This window comes from Choloepus didactylus, chromosome Y (assembly GCF_015220235.1).
Source record: "Choloepus didactylus isolate mChoDid1 chromosome Y, mChoDid1.pri, whole genome shotgun sequence".
Lineage (NCBI taxonomy): Eukaryota > Metazoa > Chordata > Mammalia > Pilosa > Megalonychidae > Choloepus > Choloepus didactylus.
This window is the reverse complement of record NC_051335.1, coordinates 8047695-8059243: the sequence shown is the minus strand read 5'-3', so window position 1 is coordinate 8059243 and position 11549 is coordinate 8047695. Positions and strand designations below refer to the sequence as shown.

The 11549-nt window shown below is 36.9% G+C and overlaps 1 non-coding gene across 1 annotated transcript; it reads right to left on the bottom strand.

Moving 5' to 3' along the window:
* Positions 1 to 6493: 6493 nt before the first annotated feature.
* Positions 6494 to 6604, bottom strand: LOC119524330. The gene has a single exon (XR_005214785.1). It is a non-coding gene; the product is annotated as a U6 spliceosomal RNA (small nuclear RNA).
* Positions 6605 to 11549: the final 4945 nt, after the last annotated feature.

Genomic DNA, 11549 nt, shown 5'->3' with positions numbered 1-11549 from the left:
TAACTGATCCAGAAAAATGTTATTGATTTTTAAGTTCACTTGTGTGCATTAAACTCTTTGAACTCTTCAGTTAGTTTTGAACAGTTTGGGGATTCTTTTCTGCTTTTTATGTAAATTATCATTCAAGTTGCAAATAACAATATTCTTGCCACTTCTCTCATAGTATTGGTAGCTCTTGTCTTTTACTTTTCTTATTGCATTGACCAAGGACCTCTAGAAAAATCTGTTCTGCCATAATGGGGCATATGCATTCCTACCATCAATGCACTTTGCAAAATGATGCAATAAAAACCACAGGGCTCAAGAGAAAATGAGGTTAAAGGCACAGCACTAAAAACAACATCAGTGGCACATTAAAGACAAAACATAGAAACCTAATGAAAAAGGTATTACCAGTTTTCACATGTGAAATGCTTAAGAAATACATCGACTATTTCAATAAATATGGCAGTTTACCTTGAAGAAGACTTAAGTTTGTTTGCAGACACGATCAATGGAAGGTTGCAGCTTGTAAATGGTATAAGGGTTATCTGAAAATCGATGGAAAGTTATAAAAGCAGACGTGAACAGGTATAACTCATAAAACATGTATCAAACTGAGGTAGCTGGTGGATGTGTGTGGGGTCTGTGTGTGTCCACGGTGGTAATTCCTACCTGGCTCTATTCAGCTGGATGCAGTTTTCTCCACTCACCTAGTGTTCCTTGTGGACCAAATCACGCACAAGCAAATGCAAAATTCCTGTTATGCTCAAATTGTTTGCATATATCAATCAATTAGAACAAATAGTGTTTTCAAGCAAGCTTTATATCAGAACCAAGGTACTATATTAAAACATAATGGTAACAGTCAGCAAAGTGAAACTGAACTTTATAGTAAAATTTTCAGAGATGGTAGTTAGACCCTAGGCATCAAAACTGATTACATTCTGAAGCATTCCATTCGCAGTATGATGTTCACTGAATTACTACTCAGTTCCTTTTAATCATGCTCAGAGAACTTCTTACTGGATTTGAATTAAGGCATGTTTTATTTATTCATTTATCAATGATGGGGCTATTAGAATGTCAATTCTGAGACTCATTATATGTGTATCTTCTTAGTTTTGCTTTTGTACTTGTAAATTTCTAATTCTCCCATTACTTTGTAACCTTTGATAATCCTTAGCTGAGTATCCAGCTAGTTTCTGCCCTTCATTTCAAAATAAGGCCTTTTTACTTTGGCTGATGATGCATTAGTTCAAATTACCCTCACCAGCTATGAGTCAACCCAGATTTCCATAGCTCATGAAGTGGGAGCTCATGGAGTGGGAGCTCTAAGTGTCAAAGTTCCTCTATGACACATTCTTCTTGGTACCAGATATCTGCGTATATGGTCCTCACAGATAGATGCTACAAAGAAAACTTCCAGGGAATTTCTGTAGACTTTCAAAAAGAAAGTTTCAATTTACCAAATCTTTAATATAATTTGGGCAAAGGAATGGGAGACCCAAAAGCTTAAATCAACATTTTTTGATAACAGCTGGTGGAAACTATAGTTACTCTGTACTGACAACAACTTTATTATTCTCAAATTCTGCGAACTGTCTTTATATACTAGGTTAACTGTTACCCAAAATGTACATATGAACTGAAGTAATTTATCTGCCTCTCCTCAAGGTTAGGTGATGACCTCAAATATAAGCAGTCAGAAGAGAATTTCCACATCCTCTTGCTGTCAAATATACCAACTTGATTACATTGTACCTATACACTCAGCCCCATCCTGTTCCTCTCTAAGGCCAGCCTTTCACTTTTGTACAGGCTCTCTGTGCAAGGACTCCTATTATCACAGCTCTCCACTGCATCATTGTATCCTGATGAGAAAAATCCTTTTAAAACAGAAAAAAATAAACGTATCTCTCCATTAGAAAAGAAAACATTCCTAGACTCCATATCCCTCCCCACATATTCTTTATTTATTGCTGTGTAACATATTCCCTAATACTTAGCTACTAAATACAGCATGTTTTCTCAAAGTCGATGAAGGCCAGGAATTTAAGCACAGCTACATTGGGTGGTTTTAGCTCAGGTTCTCTCTTGAGGCTATCAGCTGGGGCTGCAGTCCCAACTCGACTGGAGCCAAAGCATCTGTTTCCAGGCTCACTCACATGGTTATTGGCCAGCTTCACTTCCTGGTGGGGTATTGGATTAAGTTCCTTAGTTCCTTGCCACATCATGTGGGCCTCTTCGTAGAGATGCTTACTCCATGACAGTCTACTCTCCCCAGTGCCAGTGTTCAAAGAGGTAAAGAGAGAAAGAGAAAGAGAGAAGCTAACACCTTTTTTAAAACTGAGATTGTTCACATACCATACAATTATCCAAAGATCAAGAGTGTACAATAAATTGCCCACAGTACCATCATATAGCTGTGCATCCATCAACACAATTTATTTTTTTTTCTGTTTTTAGAACATTTTCATTACTCCAGAAAAGAAATAAAGACAAAAAAAGGAAATTCAAATCCTCCTATACCCCTAACCACCCCCACTCCATTATTGATTTATAGATTTGGTATAGTACATTTGTTACTGTGGATGAAAGAATGTTAACAAACTACTAACTATAGTATATTGTTTGCAATAGGTATATATTTTCCTGTATGCCCCTTTATTATTAACTTATACTTATAGTGTCAAACATTCGCTCTAGTTCATGAGAGAGATATCTAATATTTGTACAGTTAATCATGTATATTTTCCACCACAAGATTCACTGTTTTATACATTCCCATATTTTTACCTCTAACTTTCCTTCTGATGACAGACGTGACTCTAAACTTCCCCTTTCCACCACATTCACACACCATTCAGCACTGTTAGTTATTCTCACAATAACGTGCTACCATCACCTCTGTCCACTTCCAAACACTTAGGTTCCACCTAGTTGAACATTGTGCTCATAAAAAGCAACCGTTCCCCATTCTTTAGCCTCATTCTATATCCTGGTAACTTATATTTCATGTCTATGAGTTTACATACTATAATTAGTTCATATAAGTGAGACCCTGTAATATTTGTCCTTATGGGTCTGTCTCATTTCTCTCAATATAGTGCCCTCAAGGTTTCTTAATCAACCCATTTTTTTAAGACCTGGTTTTGTTCACACACCATACATTCCGCCCTAAGTAAACAATCGATGGTTCCCTGTATAGTCACGTATTTATGTACTCATCACCATCGCCTCTATCTATATAAGGGCATTTCCATTTCTTTCACAAAGAAGGAGGAAGAGTCAAAGAAGGTAGAGAGACAAAAGAAAAAGAAAAAGAAACAGAGAGAAAACAAAACAAAACAAAACACTACAGCTAGGAAGCAACAAAAGGAAACATAGCATTAAACTAAAGTAGAATGAAGAGTCAGACAACATCAACAATGCCAACAGTCCCATACCTTTCCCCTATGCCCCACCCCCGCCACATGCATTTAGCTTTGGTATATTGCCTTTGTTATATTAAAGGAAGACTAATATAATGTTTCCATTAATTATAGTCTCTAGTTTGCATTGATTGTATTTTACCCCTAATCCCACCCTATTTTTAACACCCTGCAATGTTGACATTCATTTGTTCCACCTCATGTAAAAACATATTTTTACCTTTTATCACAATCATTGGGCACCCAGGTTTCACTGAGTTATACAGTCCCAGTCTTTATCTTTCCTCTGTCCCTCTAGTGTCCCACATGCTCCTAAACTTCCTCTTTCAATCATACTCACAGTCATCTTTGTTCAGTGTACTTACATTGCTGTGCTACTGTCTCCCAAAACTGTGTTCCAAACCTCTCACTCCTGTCTTTTCCTTTCTGTCTGCAGTGCTTTAGTGTTTCCTGTAGAGCAGGCACCTTGTTCACAAACTCTGTCATTGTCTGTTTGTCAGAGAATATTTTAAGCTCTCCCTCGTATTTGAAGGACAGTTTTGCTTGATATAGGATTCCTGGTTGGTGGTTTTTCTCTTTCAGTATCTTAAATATATCACCCCAATTCTTTCTTGCCTCCATGGTTTCTATTGAGAAATCCACACATAATCTTATTAGGCTTCCTTTGTATGTGATGGATCACTTTTCTTTTGCTGTTTTCAGGATTCTCTCTTTGTCTTTGATGTTTGATCATCTGATTATTAAGTGTCTCAGCATAGGCCTATTCAGATCTATTCTGTTTGGAGTACGCTGCGCTTCTTGGGTCTGTAATTTTATGTCTTTCATAAGAGATGGGAAGTTTTCATTGATTATTTCCTCTATTATTGCTTCTGCCCCTTTTCCCTTCTCTTCTCCTTCTGGGACACCCACAACACGTACATTCCTGCATTTCATTTTGTCATTCAATTCCCAGAGACATTGCTCATATTTTTCCATTCTTTTCTCTATCTGTTCTTTTGTGTGTAGGCTTTCAGGTGTCTTGTTCTCCAGTTCCTAAGTGTTTTCTTCTGCCTCTTGAGATCTGCTGTTGTATGTCTCCATTGTGTCTTTCATTTCTTGTGTTGTGCCTTTCATTTCCATTGATTCTGCCAGGTTTTTTTCGAGGTTTCAATTTCTACCTTATGTGCGCCCAGTGTTTTCATTATACCCTTCATCTTTTTTGCCATATCTTACCTAAACTTTTTGAATTGATTTAACATTGGTTGTTTCAATTCCTGTATCTCAGTTGAAGTGTAAGTTTGTTCCTTTGACTGGGCCATAACTTTGTTTTTCTTAGTGTAGGTTGTAGTTTTCTGTTGTCTAGACATCTGGTTTCCTTGGTTATTCCAATCAGGTTTTCCCAGACCAGAATGGGCTCAGGTCTTGGAAGGAGGCAATAGTATTCAGTTACCCTGAGGATGTCTTAGAAGATTGATACACCCTGTGAGGCCTCAAGTCACTGTGCTTTTCTGCCCAGCAGGTGGCACCTGTTAGCATGTAGCTCCAGACTGCTGTAAGGAGGTGTGGCCCATGGCTGGTTTTCCCCAAGCTCTGGGGTCTGCGTTCTGAATGGAAGGCAGTAGTAGAGCTGGGCCCCACCTCTTTCCTTTTAAAGAAGATATACCCTCTGGGAAGATATCATTTGCATTTGAATAGTCTCTCTGACTCTGCTATCTCCACCCTTGTCTGGGTCAGAGCATTGGGAACTGAAAATGGCTGAGGCTTTCTCCACTGAGCTGAAAAAGGGACAGAAAGCCCCCTTCAGGGCCAGTCTGTGGCCACCCTCTAGCTCTCCAAGGTCAGTCATCACCAAAGCCTCTGTCTGCTGGTTGGGAATTCATAGCTTGTACTGAGCAGTCCATGTTTGTTAATTAAAACCCCAGTTGTAGTAGTGCTGAGGTATAGTCACTTGCTCAGAGAATGCTGCTCTCTGGCACCACGAGGCTTTGCAGTTGGGCTGCCATGGGGGGGAGGGGACTTTGGGCTTGGATCTGTATCTTTTACTTACAGATTTTATGCTGTGATCTCACGTATTCCTCACAATTCAGGTTGGTGTATGATGAGTGGACTGTCATGTTTGCCCCCCCCACAGTTATTCTAGATTATTTACTAGTTGTTCTTGGTTGTTTTTTAGTTGTTCCAGGGGAACTAACTAGCTTCCACTCCTCTCTATGCTGCCATCTTCTTCTGGGTATCAGCTAAAACCTTTTTGTAGATCAATCTCAGAAGTGACATCCCATCACTTCTGCCACTTCCCATTCTTAGGAGTGAGTCACTAAATCCAGCCTGAACTCAACTGGACAGGATTAGACAGTAGGGTGAATACCAAGAGATGAGGAAGCATAGAGGACTGGTTTAGAGGCTGCCTACCACACTCGCCTAGCTACTGCCATACTCTTCTGCTTCTCTTTATAGTTAAACTCTTCAAAGGCATAGTCAATACTTGCCATCTTCATTTATTCACCTCCCACACCTGAAGAGTTTTCACCCTCTCCACTCCGTTGAAACAACCATCACCTTGCCAAATCTAATGATCCATTCTCAGTCCTTTCTTTAAGAACTTTTTTCAACAGCATTTGATGCATTTACTCACATTCTTCTTGAAATACTTTCTTCACTTTGCTCTCTGGATTCTGTATTCCTTTGGTTTTCCTGATTACCCACTGGCTTTTCCTAATAAATCTCCTTTGTTGGTTTTCCTGCCTCTCCTTTCCAGTATCTAAATGTTGAAGTCCACAAGGAGTTACTCCTTAGTCTTCTCTTCTCTATATTATAGCATGGAAACCCACATCTAATAGGCATCTAAATCTTAAAATGCTGAAAACAAAATTCTTGATTGCTGCCCCTGAATCTGATTTCCCCAGTCTTTTTTGTCGCACTTCTTTTTTCTTTATTTTTCATTAAGGTCAATTTCACAAAACATAAAATTAACCGCTTTGAAGTGTACAATTCAGTGATATTTGGTACATTTACAAATGTTGAGAAACCACCACCTCTATCTAGTTCCAAAATATTCTCATCACCCCCAAAGAAAACTTGGTAGCCATTAAGCACTCAGTCTGAAAAATATGGAATGTTTCAAGAATTTGCACGTCATCCTTGTGCAGGGGCCATGCTAGTCTTCTCTTTATCATTCCAATTTTTAGTATATGTGCTGCTGCTGAAGCAAGCACTGATTTCCCCATTGTTACTCATCTCTCTGAAAGGCACCACCATAAACCAAATTGCTCAGGTAAAAATCTTAAGTGTCCTCATGTCTTGTCTCTTTTTCTACATACTCAGATTCAGTGTTTTAACAAATCCTTTGTATTCCACCTTCAAATATATTCCAAACTCAGCCCTTCCCACCACTTGCTCCAGTAGCATTAGTCTATGCCACCATCATATTTGACCTGGATTAATGGCTCCAAAGTTGGAATCAAATACACCAGGGTGTGCAAAAGATGATACTTTGAGACATACAAAGAAAATATTAGAATTTCCATTAATATATTTCTCATCATTTATTGTATATGTTTTATAAGGCCATAATATATTAGAATAGTATGTAAATATCATCTATAAATAATTAAATACACATATTTTAGAGTATATGCTTTAAAATGTTTTACTCTTAAGGAAGAGTGATCAAAAGTTTTGAAGATCTTTGGCCTAGATTACTACAATAGCCTTGGAACTCTTTATCCCCTACATGAGTTTTTAAAATCATAAATTGCAGCTCACATCACTCCTTTCTTTAATATGTTTTAAAGGCTTCCTATTGCAAAGAGAATTAAAACCAAATTTTTGATCATGGCCTAAAGTCTAAGCATGATCTTATAGCTCCCTGACTTGCTCACAACACTGGCTTTCTTTTTCTTCAAATAAATCAAGCTCTTTTTCTACCTGGAGGCCATTCCTGCATTATTTTTTTAACTGAGACATAATTCACCTACTGTAAAATTCATTCTTTTAAAATGTACAATTTAGTAACATTTAGTTTACTCACAAAGTTTTACAACCATGATCTAACGCCAGAATATTTTCATCACCCCATTCCAACTAGCAGGCATTCCCCATTGTCCCTTCCCTCCAGACTCTGGCAACCATTAATCTACTTTCAATCTCTATGGATTTGCCTATATGGTAAAATTTATAAAAATGAATTGATATAATATGTGACCTTTTGTGATGAGGCTTCTTTCACTTACTATAATGGTTTCAAGCTTCATCCTTGTTAATTGTGTATTGGTGTTTCATTCCTTTCTGTTATTGAATGATATATCATTGTATGGCTATACCACATTTGCTTATCCATTCATGAATTGATGGGCATCTGCGTTATTTCCAATTTTGGATATTATGAACAATGCTGCTGTGAACATTTGTGCACAAGTTTTTTTGTGTGGGCATATGTTTTCACTTATCTTGGGTAGGTACCTAAGAGAAGGATCATTGGGCCATATAATAATTGTGTTTAACTTTTTCAAGGAACTACCAGACTGTTTTTCAAAATGGCTGCACCATTTTACATTCCCATCCACAGTGTACGAAGGCTCCAACATCCTGGTGAGCACTTGTTATTGTCTATCCTTTTGATTATAGCTGTTCTACTGGTGTCTACTTGTGGTTTTGATTTGTATTTCCCTAATGATTAATGATACTGAGCATCTTTTCAAGTGCTTATTGGTCATTTGTGTAATTCTTTGAAGACATGTCCATTCAAATCCTTTGCCCATTTTTTCTTAAAATGGGTTTTCATTTATTGTCGAATTGCGTGATTACTTTATATATTCTAGATACAAGTCCCTTATCAGATATATGATTTGCTGCTTTCCTTTTCTAAGGTGGTGTTGTCCTTTGAAGCACTGAAGTTTTCAATTTTCATGAAATTCAATTTATTTTTCCTTTTGTTGCTTATGCTTTTGGTGTCATATCTTAGAAATGATCACCTAATCTAAAGTTACAAAGATTTACAGCTTTGTTTTCTCCTGTGCCAGTTTGAATGTATTGTGTCCTCCAAATGCCATTATTTTTGTGGTCTTGTGTGGGGCAGACGTTTTGGTGCTGGTTGGATTTGCTTGGAATGTGCCCCATCCAGCTGTGGGAGATGATTCTGATGAGATGTTCCCATGGAGGTGTAGCCCCACCCATTCAGGGTGGGCCTTGATCAGTGGGGCTTATATAAATGAGCTGACTCAGAGAGAGGGAACAGAGTGCAGCTGGGAGCGATGTTTTGAAGAGGAGCAAGCTTGCTAAAGAGGAACAAAGCCGTTTTGAGGCCGGAGCTTTGGAGCAGGTACCAGCTGCCTTCCCAGCTAGCAGAGGTTTTCCGGACACCATTGGCCATCCTCCGGTGAAGGTACCCGATTGCTGGTGTGTTACCTTGGATGCTTTGTGGCCTTAAGACTGTAACTGTGTAGCGAAATAAACCCCCATTTTATAAAAGCCAATCCATCTCTGGTGTTTTGCATTCTGCAGCATTAGCAAACTAGAACATCTCCTAAAAGTTTTATAGTTTTAGCACTTACATTTAAGTATTTAATCCATGTTTAGTTAATTTTTTATATTATGTGATGTAGGAGTCCACCTTCATTCTTTTGCATGTATATATGCAGTTGTTCCTGCACCATTTGTTCAAGAGACTATTGTTTTGGTTTGCTAAAGCTCTAGAATGCAATATAACAGAAATGGACTAGCTTTTACAATGAGGATCTATTAGTTGACAAGTTTATAGTTCTGAGTCTATGAGAAATGTTTACCTCAAGGCATCAACGAGAATATCTGGACTCTAAAGACAGGCTGCCAGGATCTGGGACACCTCTGTCACATGGGAAGACACATGGTCAGCATCTACTGGTCCTTCTCTCTTGGGTTTTGTTGCTTTCAGCTTCTGGCTTCAGTGGCTTCCTCCTTGTTTTCTGTGGGTCCTCTCTTAGTTTTTCTGGGGCTTTTCTCTGAATTTCATCTCTTTGTGTTTTATCCTCTTATAAAGGACTCCAGTAAGAGGATTAAGACCCATCTTGAGTGAGGAGAGTCACATCTCACTTGACATAACGTAATCAAAAGTTCCCACCTACAGTAGGTTTACACTCACAGGAATGGATTAAAAGAGCATGGTCTTTTCTGCAGTACATACGGCCTTCAAACTACCACAACTATTCTTCCCCATTGAATTACCTTGGCATAGTTGTCAAAAATCAGTCAACCATAAAAACATGGGTATAGTTCTGGAGTCTCAATTTTATTCCATTGTTTATCCTTATGCCAGTATCAGCTAGTCTTGATTACTGTAGCTTTGTAGCAACTCTTGAAATCAGGAAGTATAAGTCTTCTAAGTGTGCTCTTTTTCAACATTGTCATACCTTTTCTGGACCCTTGTATTTCCATATGAATTTGGGGATCAACTTGTCAAATTCTGAAAAAAAAATCAGCTAGCAGAGATTCCTTCAAATCTGTAGATCAAGTGGAGAGTATGGTCATTTTAATAATATTGCTCTTCCGATCCATGAACATGGGATGCCTTTTCATTTGTTACATCTATTTTAATTTCTCTCAATGATGTTTTGTAGATTTCAGTGTACAAGTCTTGCACTTGTTTTAATAAATCTATTCCTAAGTATTTTATTTTGCTGATGCTATGGTAAATGGAATTGTTTCCTTAATTTCAGATTGTTCACTGATAGGTAGAAATGAAATTAATCACTGTATATTGGTCTTGTATCCTGCAACCATGATGAACTCATTTATCAACTCTAATAGTACTTTTTAATGGAGCCCTTACAATTTTCTATATATATGATCATACCATCTGCATATAGAGATATTTTTACTTCTTCTTTTCCAATTTGGATACCTTTTAAGTTTTTTCTTGTATAACTGCCTTGACTAAAACCTCCAGTACACTGCTGAATAGAAGTGTAAGAGCAGACACCTTAGTCTTGTTCCTTATATTAGGGAGCTAGCTTTCAGTCTTCCACTATTAAGTAGGATACTAGTTGCACATTTTTTTCTAGTGGCTCATTGTCATTTTGAGGATGTTTCATTCTATTGTGGGATTGACTGATTTTTTTCATCCTGAATAAGTGTTGGATTATGTAAAAAAAAATTTCTTTACATATTGAGATGATCTTGTATTTTTATACCTTTTTCTATTAATATAATATATTATATGTTATATATGTTGACAATCTTGAATTCCTGGAATAAACCCCACCTGATCACAGTACATAATTTTTTTTATATTGCTGGATTTGGCATGCTAGTATATTTCTCAGGATTTTTTGTTTCTGTATTCAATAAAGGATATTGGTAAATAATTCTATTTTCTTGTGATGTCTTTGGTTTTGTTATCAGAGTAACATTGACCTCATAGAATGTACTGGGAAATGTTCAATTCTTTTCTATTTTTTTGGAAAAATTTGTGAAGGATTAATGTTAATTCTTCTTTAAATATTTGGTAGATTTTGCCAGGGAAGCCATATGGACCTGGGTTTTATTAGCAGAAAGTTTTAGATTATTAAATCATTTGCTTTAATTGTTATAGTTCTATTCTGATTTACTATTTCTCCTTGAGTCAATTTTGCTAATTTTTGTCTTTCTCAGAATTTGTTCATTTAATCTAGGCTATCCAGTTTGGGTTTTTGTTTTGTTTTGTTTTGTTATACAATTGTTCATAGTATTCCCTTATAATCCTTTTTATTTCTGTAAGATCAGTAATAACATTCCTTCTTTTGTTCCTCATTTTAGTAATTTAATTCTTCTTTCTTTTTATTGTTGGTGAATTTGGCCAAAGATTTCTCAATTTAGTTGATCTTTTCAATGAACCAAGTTTTGGCTCTATTGATTTTCTCTATTGTTTTTCTATTCTCTATTACATTTATTTCTACACTAATCTTTGTTACATTTCATTCCTACTGCTTGCTTTGCATTAGTTTGCTTTTATGTTTCCAGTTTTTTAAGATGAACGTTAGTTTATTTATTTGAGATTTTTAAATATAGGCTTTTATAGCTATAAGTTTATCTCTAAGCACTGCTTTAGCTACATCCCATAGGTTTCCCAGTATGTTAAGTTTTTGTTTTTATTTATCTCCAAGTATTTTCTAATTTCTCTTGTGATGTCTACTCTGACCTATTGGT